The sequence below is a fragment of the Perognathus longimembris genome, chromosome 28 (assembly GCF_023159225.1).
Source record: "Perognathus longimembris pacificus isolate PPM17 chromosome 28, ASM2315922v1, whole genome shotgun sequence".
In the NCBI taxonomy this organism is placed as follows: Eukaryota; Metazoa; Chordata; class Mammalia; order Rodentia; family Heteromyidae; genus Perognathus; species Perognathus longimembris.
The window spans coordinates 75,509,716-75,527,987 of NC_063188.1; the positions used below are offsets into that span (position 1 = coordinate 75,509,716).

The following is an 18,272-nucleotide window of genomic DNA, read 5'->3' on the forward strand; positions in this document are numbered from 1 at the left end:
TACACATTGTCAAACAAGAACAACGATCCTCAGATCTCAGCCTCAAGGCACGAGCCACCAGTGCCCAGCTCAGTCCATCTTCTCTTAATGTTGGTGGGTGGGACTTTGAACCTGCAGAGACTTTGGGTAGTGTATCTGCTGGGCGGGAAATTACATAGTGGGCTCTACATAGTGGGAGGGTTCTACATAGTGGGCAGACTTTGGGGGTGTTGTGTTTGGGGTCTGGGAGGTTTCCTTGCTGGGCGTGGCATTCCAGCCTCTCCCTGGTGGAAAGGACCTTGTTTCCTCACAGCTGGCCTTTGGGCTTTGTAGTTCGCTTCTGCCTTTCTAAGTGCAAGGCGAGTCTTTCCAGCCTCTGTATCCTGTGGGATGGACAAAGCACCAGATGGGCTGGCATTTGGAGTTTTCAGCTTGGTGGGTGGAGACTTGAGGTCCACCCACTTGGTGGGAGGGACGTTGTACATGGTGGGCTGACCTTCCCTGCTTGTACGTGCAGGGGCGGGACGAGGTACGTAGTGGGCTGGCCTTTGGCACTTGTCTTAGGTGGGTGGGTGCATCTTGGGCTAGTGGGTGGAGACTTAGGGTTTAACTCCTTGGTGGGTGGGAAGATGCACACGGTGGGCTGGCCTTTTGAGCATGCTAGCTCTAGGGGCGGTTCAAGGTTCTTAGTGTGACAATCTTTGGCAGGGTGAGCTTGGTGGGTGGGACTTTCAACTCGCAGGTGCCTGGGACTTCGGGGTACTGATAGGTTGCCGGGGAAGTTGTTCGATGTTGCTCCTTGCAGGGGCGGGACTGGGACGTAGTGGGCTGGCTTTCCGGTGCATTGTACCCTGGGGGTGCGCGGCTTAGAGGTTGCCACTTAGCAAGAGGGAAGTTGCAGCTAGTAGGCTGGCCCGTGGCTCATTTTATTCTGTGGGTTGGGCCTCAGTGTGGTCTGTGGAGACTGCGGCCTGCCCGCCAGGTAAGAGGGAAGCTATGTGCGGTGGGCGTGCCGGATAGTTGTGATGTGCGATGTTTAAGTGCTGCGTGGGGACTTAGGGCCCCCCTGCAGGTTGGTTGAGACATTCCACAGTGGGGGCTGGCCTTCCGGACCTGCTGCGTGTGACCCTTACGTGCTGGGAGAGACTGGGGCCCTCCTCCTAGGTGGGAGGAGTTGTAAGCTGATTTGCTGTTGAGCGCTTCGTTCTTGGTGTGCGCCCTCGCTCCCTCTGGGGCAGGGCTTCCCGTTGCTTTGCGCGTGGAGCTGGAGCGTTGTAGGTGGGGCGGCAGGGAGGGTGGTTTGTGCTTGCGGGTGGTCCTGAGTCGGAGGGTGGTGCCCGAGGAGGCGCACGGGTTCAGAGCGTGATGCTTCCCCGCGCGCACTTCTTTGCGTTCCGTCGCCTCCCAGCCATGGCTGTGTGCGGTTGCCAGCCAGAGGCAGCTTCTCCCATCCTGGCTGAGTTCAGATGTCGGGTGCCGAAGGCCGGGACCTGCAACCTCTGCGTTCATCTTTCCTGCCCTCCCGGGGTCTCCGTTTGCTGCTTGGTAACGAGGCCCCGAGTGTGGCCGCTGCGCTTCAGTGGGAGTGCGCCGCGCGGCGAGCGAGGCTGAGGCCACGCGGAAAGCCAGCAAAGGCTTCGCAGGTTCAAGGGGATGGAGCCCAGGTTAGGATTGTGGCCACCGGCACGGTAACGCTTAACATTTGGGACTTGAGTGCCAGCACTGGGCCAAGTGCTTCACGTTTCTCAGAGCCTTTCCAAGCTCTAACAATTAGGTAGTAGGTGAGTACTGCAACCATTTGCGTGTGATCGGTCTTCGGGGATGCGACATGGACTATTTTAGGATACGGGGCCTCTCTGCTGACCTCTGCACAGCACCCTTCCCATTCCCCGCGCCTCCACAGCGTTGGATTGTGAGTAAGCTGTCCTGGACGAGCTCCCGGGGCCTTGTGAGTGTTCCCTCACCCATGACCGGCCTGAGATGCTTTAGTAGTTTCTGCCCTGGTTGTCCACAAGGACAAGAACAACAGAAATCATAGATCTGTATCCTCTTACCTTCAGGCCACAGTACATTGGCCCCTCCACGCTCCTGTCACACGCAGGGCTGGAGCAGTGCCTGAACCTTCCTGGAATTAAGCAACTTACATCATTTTATGGCGCTTAGAATACCTAATGCCCCACATACCAATCTAAATAGTGATTTCGCCTCACCCAGTCATCTGGGATGCACAGGCTAGCACAGACTCTCTCCCCTTCCCCAATTAGTCTTAATTTATCTTATTTTCTTAGCTAAGACTTCCAAAAGGCCTTACCAAGGCCTTTCTGTATCTCAAACACCCTTTTCCCAACCTTCCTTTAATTAGCAATAACGTAATTATACCAAAGGATTTCCTTGTAATATTACCACGCATGTGTCTAATGTACTTTGATCAAATTCACTGGTTATATTTTCTTTCTTATATCTTCTCTCCATTTAAAAATAATGAAGAGGGCTGGGAATGTGGCTAAGTGGCAAGAGTGTTTGCCTAGCATACATGAAGCCCTGGGTTCGATTCCTCAGTACCACATAAACAGAAAAAGCTCTGATTCGTGCTGCTATAAACATGGAAGTCTGGGTATTTCCATTGTGTGCTTAGTTATATGTCTTCAGCTATGTGTCCAAGGATAGTACAGATGGACCATATGGTAGTTCTAGTTGAAGTTTTCTAACGACTTCCATACTGATTACTATCACAGCTGCACGGATTTACATTCCCAATGATAGTGTTCAAGGGCTACTCTCATGTCTTTATCCTAAGCAACAATTGTTTGTTTTTGGTTTTGTGAATACCTATTCTAGCTGTTTTTGTTAGTTTGTTTTGATGGTCCTGGGGCTTGACTTGGGGTCCAGGCTCTATTTCTGAGTGTTTTTTTTTTCCCCCCTCTAGGTTATTGCTATACCACTTGAGCCACAGCTCCACTTACAACTTCTTTTGGTGGTGAATGATAAAGAGTCTCACTGACCTTCCTGCCCAGTTTGTTTGAACTGAGGTCCCCAGATGTCAGCCTCCTGAGTAGCTAGGATTACAGGGATGAGCCACTTGCATCTGGCCCCATATTAGGTTGCTTTTGGTTTTTGTTAGTACTGCAATTGAGTTTAAGCCTCTACTACTTGATCCAAGTGCCCAGTCACTGTGTGTGTGTGGTGTGATGGAATCTGAGTGTAGTTTGGATTTACATTTCCTGGTTGTCTGTGGATGTTGAGAATTTCTTCATATTTGTCTTGGTCATTTGTAATTCTTTTGTTGACAAGTTTCTACCGGTACAGTCCATGTACAGTCCATCACTGGACTTTAACCAGCCCTTTGACCCCAGGTTTGCAATAACACTACCATAGCATTGTTAATCCAGATTATATGAATTACATCCTGGCATTTTTAGGTAAGTCCTTTCAACAGTGTCCATACCCAATTTTTCTAATCCTGCCTTGTGAAATCCACATGACTATACTACCACTGATCAGCCCCCAAACTCTGCTTGCTAGGTCTGTACTTTTAATCCCGGTGCTTGTCCTGTCTGTAGACCTGAAATTCTTAGGCCTGTGTCCTATTCTGTTGGAGAATGGCTACTAGTTATATAACTATCTAATTTAAGCTTTTTAGATAAAACATCCAGAGTAGTACTGACATGGAGACTGCTTCCCCCATCCTCTGGGATGGCTTGAGCTGCCCCCTCAGAATGTTTCTGCTGTTCTAATGAATACCAGGTGGGCTCCATGTACCTCCTGTGCTGGCTGTGAGACCCTATCCAACTTTTGTGCCAGTTGTCTTACTTTCAGGCTTTAGGTCCTTAGGCCAAACTACCAAACTATATCAAAAAGATTCCCCCTCACCTCATATCCTTGGCCCAAAGCCTCTCCAGGGATTTTGGTAGAGCAGTGATAGACATCCATCATTTTAACCAGTGGTCTTATTTGCTTTCTTATTCAGCTAAAACCCTTAAAACAGTACTGGAATAACTTTGATCTCTTATAGGCTTTGAGAAATGTGGTCCTGGAAACCTTCAAGCCAGTTCTGCTCTGACGTGACCAAACAGCACTGTAGCAGTGAGAAGGAGACTGCTGAGCCTAGAACCCCATAGGACAACCTGAAATGCATCTGCTCGGTGAGTGGTGCAGGCCTGGAAAAACCCAGAATGAGGGACTCCACTGGAGAGAAGAGATGAGTTGGAATTGGGGAGAGCAGGTTGAGGAAGGCCCTTGCATGTCAGAATGGGTTCCAGCCTGGGCATCCTGGTGGTAGGAAGGCTGGGCTGCTGGAGTTCAGGAGGGTTATGATAATAGCAAGTAAAAAGGTGGAAGGCAACATCTCAGTAGTTCTAGGGGAAGGAGAAGTTGGGGCAGGACTGGGGATGACATCAGATGGGAGAGTGTGGCCTGCCTCCCTTCTGGGATTGAAAGGAAGGGGACACGGGTGTTGCTTGAGAGGAGTGCTGCAGGCTGAAGCATGAGCGGAGGGAGGAATGTGTATGGCTAATGAGGAGGGGACGGAAGGCATGCTGTGGGCATGGAAGAAGAGAGGAGGCGTGGGTGAATGGATAGAGAGGAGTCCCTTAGAAATCCTATATGAAGTAGGAGTCTGGAGTGTAAAGACCTAATAATATTTTCTCCCAGAGAAAGCAAGTGAGAAGGGATACAAAGGAATGGCTTAGAGATTCTGTTGCACGGGGATTAACTATAGATAACAGTAATGGGAGGCTGAACTTGTAATAGAAGTTTTAGACAGCCCAGGCAAATCGGTTGTGAGACATTCCCACCCCCTGGAAATCAAGACAGTTCTATGTATGGTGGAGCATAGCTCTCATCCCCGCTATACATGAAACATAATTATTAGGATAGTGATCTAGCTTGACCTGGGAAAGAGACTCTTTCAACAACCAAAAAAGCAAAACAAAGCAAAACAAAAAAGCTCAAGGGTGCATGTCTGGGGAGCATAAGGCCCCAATTCCTACCCAATATCCTGTCCCGATTTAAAAGAATGATTAATGGCTTAGGAACATATGCTTGTTTCACCTGTCTTGCACATTACACACTCACCGTATATACATATGAAATACACTATGGTAACCAATAAATATGTTCACTTTAGTATTCATCTGTTAATCATTTTAGCTTTAGTAGCTGAAATCCTACAGACTGAAGAGGTGAGATGAATGTACAACACAAGGCAGATGCTTAGCTTGTGGTTGGTGAAAATGAAAGCAACACACTGCTTTCACATTCGTTTACCTTTATTTCCCCTTTTGAGACTGGGTCTTATTATGTAACCTGGGCTGGCCTTGAGGACACCATCCTCCTGTCCTGGTAGTTCAGTTTTGGGATTCCAGGCATTCACTACCACAGCCGTCTATTTTCCTCCATGAAAAGTTACATGCTGTAGTATAGTGATATGCCTAAAGTAAAAGCAGCATTCCGTAAAGTAATGTGCTCCTAAGTGACGACCTCAGGGTGTAGAAGCATTCTCATTCTCTGGTGTTCCAGCCAACCACTGTTCTGTCCATGGTCACCATAGCTTGAAGCTGCTTGCATATTAATGACAGCACATGTCAAGAGGGTGTGGTGTCCACTTTGTCGTCTGTTGCCATCCAAGTCCTCAGTGGTTGGATGTGGACCTGGTAGGCCTTGTAAACCCTCAGGGCTTTTGTTAGGCCAAGGATCCACATTTTCACTTGCTCAGGTGGCTGTCTGCTCTCTCCTTGGGCTGCTTTCCACGACTGGTTTCTACCTTCTCATCTCCGAGACATTTCTTCTCTTCATCCCTTGACCCCATGGCAAGTTGATGCATAAAAACATATGTATCCAGGGAGTTAGCTTAATGGTAGAACACTTGCCTTGTGTTTCATCCCCAGCACCAAACATATCATTCACATTTCCTTTGTGTCTTTAGTTGGAAAGTTCACTTTGTACTCTCATCTTTGCAGTATTCCCTCTGGAAATGTTTATTATGTTTCCTACCTTCTTTATGAGTCCCTTTATTTTAATGTTATCTTTATTTCATCTTTAGCAGATTGGAGTAGTCTATAGCGTCTACCTTTGAATTAATTTGCTCTGTAATGGTGATTTGGTTGCATTTATCAGGTTATTTTTTTTCCATTTAGAAAGAAGATTACTGGGAGTGGTGGGTACATGCTTTACTTCCCAGCAAATAGAAGGCTGAAGCAGGAAGATCTTGAGTTCAAGGCCAGGCTGGACAATGTACAAATCCATGTTCCAAAGATCAAGAAGACAAAAAGAAATCTTGTTGCACTTTATGTAATTTCTGGATCTTTGTAGGTAATGTTTTTAGCTTTCTTTCCCTACATAATAATTCGATATTATGAATCTCACTCTCTATGTTCCTTTGGACTATTTAAAACACTGTGTGAGCTTTCCTATTACAATATAGCATTCATCTGGGAAAGGGGATTCATTTTACTGGTAAACTACAACAGAGTTTGAGAATATTACCTGGCACCACCGGAGTAATAAGGAATTTGAACATTTCATTTCAATCACCCATCAGTGCCCATATTGTCTCCCTGCATGTTTTATTTTCTATTTGGTATATGGTGTGGCTTGGAACCTGGGCCTGGGTACTGTCCCTGAGCTTTCTTGCTCCAGAATACCACTCTACCACTTTGAGCCATAGCTACACTTCTGGTTTTCTGGTGGTTAATTGGAGATAAGAGTCTCACAGAGCCTGGTGCCTGTAGCTCACGCCTGTATTCCTAGCCACTTCGGAGGCTGAGATGTAAGGATCACAGTGTAAAGCCATCCTGGGCCAGAAAGTCTCTGAGACTCTTATCTCTGATTAACGACCAAGAAACTGGAAGTGGTGCTGTGTCTCAAGTGGTAGAGTACTAACCTTGAGCTGAACAGGTCGGGAACAGCCCCCAGGCTAAGAGTTCAAGCCCCATGCCTGACCAAAAAAAAAAAGTCTCTCAGACTTTGCTGCCAAAGCTTACTTCCAACCAGGATTCTCATATCTCACCCCCGCCTGAGTAGCTAGGACTACAGGTGTGTGAGCTACCACCTCCTAGCTACTAACCGTAGTTTTACCTGTGCTGCTTTGGCCATGTGAAGAGGCATTTTCAGGTCTCCCTAGCCTAGAGCACAGTGAAGGAATTGGTCAGGTGGTTTCAGGGAACACAGTGGCCTGCAGAGTGTGGCATAGTTCCAATCCATGTAGAATTGCCCCAGTCATTCAGTTACCACATAGTATGGCAGAAAATTTCCACCCTTATTTCTCTCTGACTCTCCTCCATTTTTGGCCTGTTGGTTTGCTCTTACCCTCTGCAATCCTGTCACCTCATTCCTGCCTGTTGAATGCGACCCATCCCATTTATGGGCTCTGTCCCTCCTGATGAGCCCATCCAGTGAAACCTTTTCCACATCAACTTTCGAGACAAAAAAGAAATTTCCAGACTTCCAGCTTTACTCTCTCTTTGCAACATTCAGATGTTCTTGTACCTGATTCCAAGCCTCTCCCTCTCAAGGATAAGCAATGTGTATTTGGCGTTTCTGTGTCCTAAACATGCAGGAAAATCTCATGAGCACATTAGGATTTTCAAATTTGTGTGTTATGCTCAGTGTCACAACATCTTTTTTTTTTTTGAAGACTTTTTTTTTTGCCAGTCCTGGGGCTTGAACTCAGGGCCTGAGCACTGTCCTTGGCTTCTTTTTGCTCTTGAGCCACAGCGTAACTTCTGGCCTTTGCTATATATGTGGTGCTGAAGAATTGAACCTAGGGTTTCATGTAGAGGAGGCAAGCACCGGCCCTGTCACATCTTTTACATGATTTCTTCATAAAATTTCAGCTATTATTAGTATCGTGGGTACCTTGCCATGGGACATTTATTCTACTATTGATCCTTTTAAATGAAATAAAAGGTTTATGAAAGTATAATATTCATCCAAAGAATGGGCATGAATCATAAATGCATAGCCAGGTGGAAATATCCGTGTAAACACCATTTGTTTTGAGGAACAGAGTGTTACCATTGTCTGAGCCCTCCAGCTAGAAGTCAGGAACACATTTGTGGTTAAGGAAGTGGAGTCTTGTTGCACTGAGGAATAATGCTCAGTGGGTGGCCTTAAAAACACTTTCAGGAGCTGGGTAATGTTGGCTCATGTCTGTAATCCTAGGTCCTTAGGAGGCTGACACCTGAGAATCCTCATTTGAAGCCAGTCTGGACAGGAAATTTTCTGAGGCTCTTATTTAATTGACTACCAAACGAAAGTTGGAAGTGGAGCTGCGGCTCAAGCAGTAGAATCTGAAGGTTTCTGTTTATTCCCACAGCTCTTGTGTTAATCCTAACCCTGAAGATGTTGGTCTTAGTCTATGGAGCATTTATGAGTTCGCTCAGTGTCCTAATAAAAGAAGCCCAAGTAGACGACTCATCCCTTCCACCATGTGAAGGACCAGCTAGAAGCACTAAAGCACCTCTGTAACAACACTGAATCTAACAGCACCTTGATCTTGGACTCTGGGCCTCCAAAAGTGGTGAGCAAGAAATTTCTCTCTTGTAGTCTTATAGTATTTGACAATTGTGGTTGTTCCATGTCCACACCACCAGGGGGCAGCCGACTTCTCCCTTGTGCCTCTCCAGTTAACTATATGTCAGAGCTCTTCACCTTGTGCCTGTGTTAAATTGTTAAAAAAATCTTTTATTTACTCATTTATTTTTGTTAACACACTAATTGTACATATTAGATTCAGTATGATATCTATAGGTTTTTGTACAGCGCACACTTTTCAAATCCAACCGCTATCCACCCACCCTTTTCCATCTCAGCATCTAAGTTGCTTTGCCAATTCCTAATCACCTTTTACTGTCAGGTTGACTTTCTTTCCTTTTTTTGTGCTAGTTACTGGGGCTTTAACTTGAGGTCCGATGCTTGCTAAGCAGGTACTCTGCCACTTGAGTCACCCCTTCAGGGCTCTGGGTTGGCTTTTTTACCTCCTCCATGTGAGAGAAAACATGTCCTAGATGTTTCTTGTGATTAGCCTATTTCACTTAACCTAATACCTTTCACTGGCGTGTTTTTTTGTTGTTGTTTTGTTTTGTTTTTTTGCCAGTCCTGGGGCTTGAACTCAGAGCCTGAGCACTGTCCCTGGCTTCTTTTTGCTGCAGGCTAGCACTCTACCACTTGAGCCATAGCCCCACTTCTGGCTTTTTCTATATATGTGGTGCTGAGGAATCGAACCCAGGGCTTCATGTATACAAGGCGAGCACTTTACCACTAGGCCATATTCCCAGCCCCTGGTATGTTTTTTTTTTTTTTTTTCTTGCTGCGATTAACAGTGTTTCATTCTTCTTTGTGACTAAATGACCCTTATAGGTACCTCTTTTGCTTATCCCTTCACTTTTACTTTTCCTTTAGTTTGTTTTTGTCTTGGACTATAAATGGTCTATTCTGTAAATAATGTGTAAGTAGTTCATATGTTCATGTAATTTTTTTACCAGTCCTGGAGCTTGAACTCAGGGCCTGAGCACTGTCCCTGACTTCTTTTTGCTCAAGGCTAGCCCTCTACCACTTGAGCCACAGCACCACTTCTAGTTTTTCTGTTTATGTAGTGCTGAGGAGTCAAGCCATGTAATTTTGATGGCCACCAATAGTTGACATAATAGTGACACGAGTAGTGTCCATGCTGGTTGGAGAGTTGGATTCCTCCTCCTCCTGGTGGGAGGGTTCTACTTAGTGGGATGGCTCTGGAGGAGTTCTGGTTGGGGGGATGTGTGAGGTTGTACTTTCTGGGCATGGCTTTCCAGCATCTCCCTGGTGGGAAGGACCCTGTATGAGGGGCTGGGCTTTGTGCTTTCTCCTTGGTCTGTTCTTCTTTCTGCATGCAAGAAGGCCTTTCCCACTTGGATATCTCGTGAGGTTGACAAGGTACCTAAGGGCTGCCCTCTGGGGGGATCTAGTTGGTGAGTGGAAGGTTCCCAGGGGTGAATGGAGAGTTGAGATTCACCTGCTTGGTGGTTGGGAAGTTGAGCATGGTGGACTGGCCTTTTGGGCATGCTTTGTCTAGGGATGTGTCATTGTACATACTGGGCTGGCTTTTGCCCCATTTGCTTGGTGGATGAAACATTCTACTTGCAGGTCACGGGCTTCAAGCTCCCAGACGTGGTGGGAGTGGGAAGTTGTAGGCGCTGGACTAGCTGTTGGAACATGCTGCTTCTAGAGGTGGGATGTTATACCTAGTGGGCTGGCCTTGGGAACTTTGTACCTGATGGTTGGGACCCTGGTGTACTTGGTAGAGTTTAGAGCCTCCCACTTGGCCAGAGGGAAGTTGTAGGGAAGTAGGTTTGGCCTTAGCTTGCTCTGTGGAGACTTGGGTGGAACGTTCGGTCTGGTAGGCTGGCTTTTTGCACTTGCTACTTGGGGTGTGGAATTTCCTAAGTGCTGGGTGGAGACTTAGGGCCTTCCTACCTGTTGGGTGAGACATTCTGCACAGTGGGATGGCCCTTGATATTTCTGCCTGGTAGGTGGGGCCCGTAGGTCCACCCAGTGTCAGCAATGGTGAGATTGCCACCCAGTGTCAGCAATGTCGAGATTGCCACCCAGAGCCAGCTTCTTCCAGCCTGGGTGAGCTCAAGTTATCAGATGCTAAAGACCGGGAATTCTAACATTTGTGGCGATCTCCTTTCTTTCCTTCTCTGGGTTTCAGTTTGTAATGTGGCCTTGGGATAGTAGCTACCTGAGCATGAGTGGGGTGCATTCCGAGAAAGGCTGAGCACTAGCTGAAAGGGACTGAAGACTATTCTCAGGTAGGAAAGTCCAACCTGATGGAGGATAAGTTAAGTTAGGATTGTGGACACCAACATGCTACTAGTTTACACTTGGGCCTTAGGTACCAGTACTGAGCCACACGCTTCACTTTGTCAAAGCCTTTCATTGCCCTAACAATTAGGTAGTTGATGAGTATGACCATACCATATGCATTTGATTAGTTCCGGGATACTAGGCCTCTCTGCTGAGCTCTGCACAGCACCCTTCCCATTTCCAGTGCTTTCATAGTGATGGATTCTTAGTAATCTGTCTTCTAGTTGCTTCTGGGTTCTTGTGAGTGCTCCCTCAACCATGAGCCACCTGATGCTTTAGCAGTTTGTGCCCTGGGTATGGATGGGGCTGGATTAATATTTCTATTCATGTGTTTAATGTACTTTAATCAAATTCACTCATTGTATTATCCTTTGTTTTCTCTTCCCTTCATTTAAAAATAATTAACAGGATTTCAATGTCCTTTTTGCCCCCATCCCTGTGACATATTTAGATTATAACCACAGCCCATTACTCCCCTTTTTACCTGCTTTAGCCTCTCTAGCCCCTCAGGTTCCCAGCTTGAAATAGTCCCGCTCACTCAAAACGCCACCCAGTTTCTCACTCATCATTCCTTCTTTTCCACATATGACAAAGAATAGGTGATATTTGTATTTATTCTGTGGAATAATTTTTATTAGATGATATGAGAGAATCAGTGAAGTTTTGGGAGCTTTGGAAAAGAAGTTTAAATGCACACATTACAATGCAAACCTAACACTACATGTAAATGGATAGAGGAAAAAAGTATACAAATCCAAGTAAATCTAGGTGCATATTCAGACAATTTTGATTAGAATTGAATGGAATTATTAAAATTACATAGATTTCATGCTTTTCTATATCTTATTGGTAGAAAGATTCATCTTGGTTATTTTTCCTAATGTGATGATTTCCACTCATACCCTTTTTTCCAGGAAGTATGGTCATTTCATTCTTTCTGGTGGCTGAATGACAGTCCTGTTTGTGTATGTACCCCCTTTGAAAATTCACTCATCCCTTCATGCTCATCCTGATTCTGTATGGTGGCTATTGTGACTCATACCTCTGTCAACATGGAAGTGTAGGTGTTTCTTCTCCATCTATGCTGAGTTATATGTGTTCAGATACATGTCCAAGGGTAGTATATATTGATCATGTGGTACCTGTTTGTAGTTTTTTTGAGAAAACTGCATACTGCTTTCTGCCAAGGCTATTCTAATTTGCACTCCAGCTAAAATGTACAAGGCTCTGTCTTGTCCTTATCCTCAGCAATAACTGTTTGGCTTTTTATGGATTGCCATGTAGTTTTGTTGTTGTTGTTGTTTTGTTTTGTTATTGTTTAGCAGTAATAGGGTTTCAGATTAGCCTCTACCTCCTCACCCATAACAGCCATTCTATTTATAGTAAGATAGAATCTCAGTGTAGTTGGGGCATGCATTTCCTGTATGTCTAAAGATGTTAACCGTTTATTTATATTTTTCTTGGCCATTACAATTCTGTTGTTTACTGTCTGTCCATGCAGTTCATTTACCCATTTGCTAAATGGTCGTGAACCAACAGTTTGATCCTAGATTTGTAATACCACCACTAAACCATTCTGGGCATGTCTAATTACACCAAGGTCCCAAAATTCAGAATTAGAAGCCCTATGTATTCATACCAGTTATTTCTGAAACTTGTTAATGGAATTCTTTAAAAGCTTGTGACACCCATTCCACCTCACCGTTTCTCCTGCAATCCATATGCCTACAGCCTAACTCTCCTGATCAGCAGATGTCAAAACCTTGCTAGGTCTGTTCATTGATCCCTGCACCCACCCTATTTCTGTAGGCCTGAGATCCTTAGGCCTGTTCTGTATGGTGCCTGATGAATGGGTACTAATTAGATGAATCTAAATTAAGCTTTTTACATAAAACTTCCAGAGCAGTATTGACAGTGAGACCCTCACGCATCCTCTGGGAAGGCTTGAGCAGCCCTCACAACTTTTCTACTGTCCTAAGGATTACCAGGTGGGCTCCGTGTACCTCCTTGCTGGCTGTGAGACCCTCCTTTAATTTTATGCCAGTAGTTTCATTTTCAGGGCTTGGGACCTTCGGTAAAACTACCCAAACTATATAAATAAGTTTCTTCCTCACCCCATACTGCAGGCCCTAAGGCTCTCCTGGGACTCACAGTGTAGCCCCTGTGATTTGGTAGAGCAGAGAGAGATCTCTAGCATTTTAACCAATGATCTCCTCTGCATTTTTACTCAGCTAAAATCAGTCGTTCGCGTGTGGTCCAGGTCCATCACCACATTGCTGACAAGTGTGCTCTCAGATGACCAAACAGCTCTGTAACAGTGAGAAGGTGATTGACTGTGTGTAGAATCCTGTAGGGACAGACTGAAATGCATCTACTCAACGAGCTGGCCAGGAGAGAAGCAAAATGAAGGACTGTGCTGGAGAGAAGAGTGGAGGAGCAAGTGGGGAGAGCTGGTTGAGGCAAGCCCCTATATGTCAGACTGGGATGAAGCCTGGGCAGCCTGGTGCAGGGAGGCTGGGCTGCTCCTGCAGGGGAAGGGGTATTATAGTAGCAGGTAAGAATGGTGGAGCACAGGATCTCAATAGTGTGGGTAAGGAGGAAGTTGGGGCAGGGCTGGGGAGGACAGCAGATAGGAGAGTCTGGCTTGCCTCCCTCCTGTAAATGAAAGGAGAGAGGGCGCACATGTTGCTTGAGAGGATGGGAGGCATGTTGTCACTGAGGGCATGGAAAAAGAAAGATGGAGAGGGCACATGGATAGAGAGGATTCTCCTAGAAATCCTGTACAAGTCAGAGGTCAGAGGGAAGGACCTGGTAGTATTTTCTCCCCAAGAAAGCGAGTGAGAGGAGACACAAAGAAATAGTCTAGAGGTTCTATTGCACAGGGATTAACAATAGATAACAATAATGTGTTATCTTTTCAAAACCCTGGGAGAAAGTCTTATGAAAGATATCACCCTAAAACTAATAAATGTGGGAGGCTTACTGGTTAAAGTGAGATTGCCGATTAAGTCCAGCCCAGGCAACATGATTATGAGACCCACAGCTCAACCAAGACAGTTCTGTGTATGGTGGAGCGCAACTCACATCCCCACTGCACATGTAGCTTAAACACGAGCACAGAGGTCCAGGCTGACTGGTAGCAGAAAACCAAAAGCGCTTTCAAGAAAAAGCAGAAGGGCTTACCTTGCAGGTCAAGTGTTCAATGCCTGCTTGGAAAGCACGAGGTCCTGAATTCATACCCAGGACCTTTTCCCAATGAATAAAACATGATGAGTGACTTAGGAAAAGATGCATGGTTTACCTGATTTCAACATTCTGCATGCATGTGTAGAATAGTTTATGGTAATACATACATTTGTACATTTTAGTATTTTACCTACCTGCTAATAATTTTTAGCTGCAATAGTTGAAAACTTACAGATTGAAGGGCTGAGATACATGTGCAACAGGGCAGGTGTCCAGTGCGTGGTAGATGTGTCACACACCATTTCCATTTTTAGCCTTTATTTTACTTTTGGAGTGCGGGTCTTACATGACCAAGGCTTGAAGATACCATTCTCTTGCCTAGCCTATCCAGTGCCAACATTACAGGCATGCAATGCCATGCCTGTCTATTTTTCTCTATTAAAATGAACATACTACCAGGTGGCAGAGGCTCACGCCTGTAATCCTAGCTATTCAGCATGCTGAGATCTGAGGACGGGGGTTTTAAGCCAGCCTGGGTAATTGAAATTAATAATCCCCAAAAATGTGGACAGGGGAGCTGTTGCTCAAGTGATAGAGAGCTAGCCTTGAGCAAAAGAAGTCAGTGACAGTGTCCAAGTCCTGAGTTCAAGCCTCGGAACTGCCACCAATAGATAGATAGATAGATAGATAGATAGATAGATAGATAGATAGATAGATAGATAGATAGATAGATGGATGGATGGATAGATGGATAGATGGATAGATGGATGGGTGGATAGATAACATGCGGTAAAATGCATAGCTTAGAAATGCTCTTACTCTCTCATGCTCCAGGGAGCCAGCCAGTCTTATGACCTTTCTCACCTTGACTTCATTTTGCATGCCAACTTAATGTCAGCACATGTGAGGGGGAATCTGGGGTCCAAGTAGTCGTCTTCTGCCATCCTACACCCCAGTGCTCTGTTCCAGGGGACCTAGTAGCAACCTAGAGACCTGCAGGGCTTCGGTGAGGTCAAGGGGCCCCATTTTTATTTCCTCAGGTGTGGCTCGCCCACTCCTTAGGCTGCTTCCCAGAAATAATTTCTATTCTCACATCTGTCAGTCATCTCTTCTCCTTAGCCGTTTGTGGACATGATACGTTTATGCATAAAAGCAAGCTATGGAACCAGGGAGTTAGCTCAGTGGTAGAGCACTCGCATAGCATGTCCCCAGCTCCAAAAATATCATTTACAGTTGTTTTCTTGGTGTAATCCTAAAATTGAATCTTTACTTACTAAACCTACATTGTCTCCTTGTCATATACATATCCCTTCTGGACACTTTGTTTCTTTTCTCACTTATGCATGTCTTTGTTTTATTATTATCTTTATTTTATCTTTAGAAGAATGGACTAGTTCTAGGTGCTAAGGTTAAGTTAATTGACTTTTTTTTTCCATGCCAGTGGCCTTGGTGGGGTCCCTGCTCCTTTTGTAGTTTGTGCTGGTCCTTGGGCTGGAATTCAGAGGCTGGGCACTATCTCTGAGCTTTTTTTGCTCAAGACTAGCACTTTACCATTGGAGCCACAGCTTTACATCTGCTTTCTGGTGTTTTATTGTAGATAAGAGTCTCACAGACTTTCCTGTCCAGGCTGGCTTTGAACCCTGAGAATCAACCTCAGCCTTCTGAGTAGCTATGGTTATAGGCTGGAGTCACTAGGCCTAGCTCCTCGTTGAGCTTTTTGCTAATGGCTAGCACTCAACTACTTAAGCCACAGCTTGTATTTTCTGATAGGTAATTGGAGTTAAGAGTCTAAAGTTCTTGCCTGCCCCGCCTGACTTCAAACCCCAATTCTCAATTCTCAGCCTCCTAAAGAGCTAGGATTATATGCTTTAGCCACTAGCACATGGTTAATTTACTTTTTTAAAATTTAAATTTAGTTGTAAAGTTGATATACAGAGAATTTAGAGTTACATAAATCAGGTAATGAGTACATTTCTTTTTGAATAATGTTACCCTCTCCTTCATTTTCTCCCAGGTTTTCCCCACCCAACCCCTCTTCTCCAAGTTGTATAGTTCATGTCCAACATAGTGTTGAGTGAGTATCACTGCTGAATTGGTTCACCCTTTGTCCCACCATTTCTGTGATTCTCCTTCCCCTCCCCATATCAGATAAACTTATATACAATACAAATGGTACAGAAATGAAAAACAGTGACAATAGGGAATAAATAGGGAATAAATAAATAGGGACCAAAGCAAAAAATTGTAAACACTACAGTATAAAACATCTTGTTTCCATTCCTTGGAGTTGATTTTAATAAGCACTATTTTATAGGGTCATATATACATCGCTGTTGAGCTATTGTGATCATCTCCTATTAATATCCTCTGTTGTCACTCTATGGACGCTTAGAGTGCTGTTTAATTAATCATGTCCAGGTGTACTTATTTGTCCTTCACTATCCATTGGATTTGCTTGTAGATTTATAGTCATATTCTAGTTATTACAGATGAGGGCAATGATACAGCCTATGTTTCTTTGGGTCTGAGTTACTTTGCTTAATATTAATTTTCTCCATGTCTTTTCATTTTCTTATGAATGGGGTGATATCATTCTTCCCAATGGAAGCATGGAATTCCACTGTGTGTATCTACCACATTTTCTTGATCCATTCATTCACCGGAGGGGCATCTGTGTTGAGTCTATATCTTAGCTATGGTAAATAATGCTGCCATGAACATGGATGTGCTGGTGGCTTTAGTGTAGCCTGGTTTGTGATCAATTAGATAGATGTCCAGGAGTGAGATTTTTGGGGCATAGGTAAGCTTTGTTTAGCCTTTTGAGGAACCTTCACATTGCTTTCCGGAATGGTTGAACAAATTTACATTCACACCAACAGTATAGTAGCATTCCCTTTGGCAACATCCCATTTAGCACCAGTTACTGTTAATTTTCTTGATAATGGTCATTCTAACTGGGTGAGGTGGAATCTCAATGTTTTGGTTTGCATTTCTTTTATGGGCAGAGATACTGAACATTTCTTCATGTGTGTGTTAGCCATTCCTTTTTCTTTGGAGAAGTCTCCCTTGAAGTCTTTAGTCCACTTATTAATGGGGTTGTTTCTTTGAGCATTTGTTTGGCGGGGGGGGGTTAATTTTTTTGAGCTCTAACTCTTTTAGATGTGAGGCTCTTGTTGATGCATAACTACTAAAGATCTTCTCCCATTTTGTGGGCTTTCTATTTATCTTGTTAGCTATGTCCTTTGGCATGCAGAAACTCTGCAGTTTAATGCAGTCCCATTTATCTAGTGTTTCTTTGATTTGTTGTGATTCTGGATTTTACTTTGAAATTTTGACCCATGCCAAGGAGCCCGAGTGTTTCCACTATTCCCTCCTGTAATATTTTCAGGGTATCTGTTCTTACATTGAGGTCTTTGATTCATTTGGAATTGATTTTGGTGCAGGGTGATAGATAAGGATGCAACTTCACTGTTTTACACCTGTATAGCCACTTCTGCCAGTACCATTTGTTGAAGAGGCTTTCTTCCATCCTGTGTTTTTGATTGCCTTATCAAAGATTAGGTGGCCATAGGTCTGCAGGTTGATTTCTATGTTTACTGTTCTGTTCCACTGGTCGTCAGGCCTATTCTTGTGCCAGTATCAAGGTGCTTTTATTACTAAAGCTTTGTGATAGTGCTTGAAGTTTGCTATTGATATTCCTCCAGCACTCTTCTTTCCTGCTAAGGATTGTTTTTGCTCTTCATGGTCTTGTATTGTTCCGTATGGATTTTTGGATTGCTTCTATATCATTGAAGAATGTTGTTGGGATTTTGATGTGTATTGCATTGAATTTGTGGATAGCTTTGGGCAGTATTGTCTTTTTCACAATGTTAACCCTTCTAATTCAGGAGCCTGGGAAGTTTCTCCACTTCTTTAAATCTGCTTTAATTTCCTTTTGCAGGTTTTAAACGTTTTCCTCATAAAGGTCCTTAAATCTTGGGTAAAGTTAATTCCTAGTGTAGGGCCAGAAGGACCAGAGTAACTCCATATTATACTAAGACCCCATTCTGTACCTGACTGAACTTACCCTAAGTCCTACCCCCCACCCCTCGCTTCCCGGTAAAGACCATATCCAACCGTGAGTTATGAGTGGAATTTTCAGTATCTAATCGTGAGTGTGATTTCCAGTATTTGTGAGAGGGATTTCCAGTATCCAATTGTGAGTGCAATTTCCATTATCTAATCAAAACCCTGCAGCTGTGCACACACCCCCCCTTGCTACACCC

At 44.6% G+C, this 18,272-nt stretch overlaps 2 long non-coding RNA genes across 2 annotated transcripts; both read left to right on the top strand.

Moving 5' to 3' along the window:
• The first annotated feature begins 707 nt into the window (after positions 1 to 707).
• On the top strand, positions 708 to 4,172 carry LOC125344226. Its single transcript, XR_007209445.1, has 3 exons — positions 708 to 961; positions 1,560 to 1,622; positions 3,992 to 4,172. It is a non-coding gene; the product is annotated as an uncharacterized LOC125344226 (long non-coding RNA).
• Positions 4,173 to 8,359: 4,187 nt separating this feature from the next.
• LOC125344223 lies at positions 8,360 to 13,374 on the top strand. Its single transcript, XR_007209442.1, has 3 exons — positions 8,360 to 8,497; positions 11,736 to 11,881; positions 13,082 to 13,374. It is a non-coding gene; the product is annotated as an uncharacterized LOC125344223 (long non-coding RNA).
• The last annotated feature ends 4,898 nt before the right edge of the window (positions 13,375 to 18,272 follow it).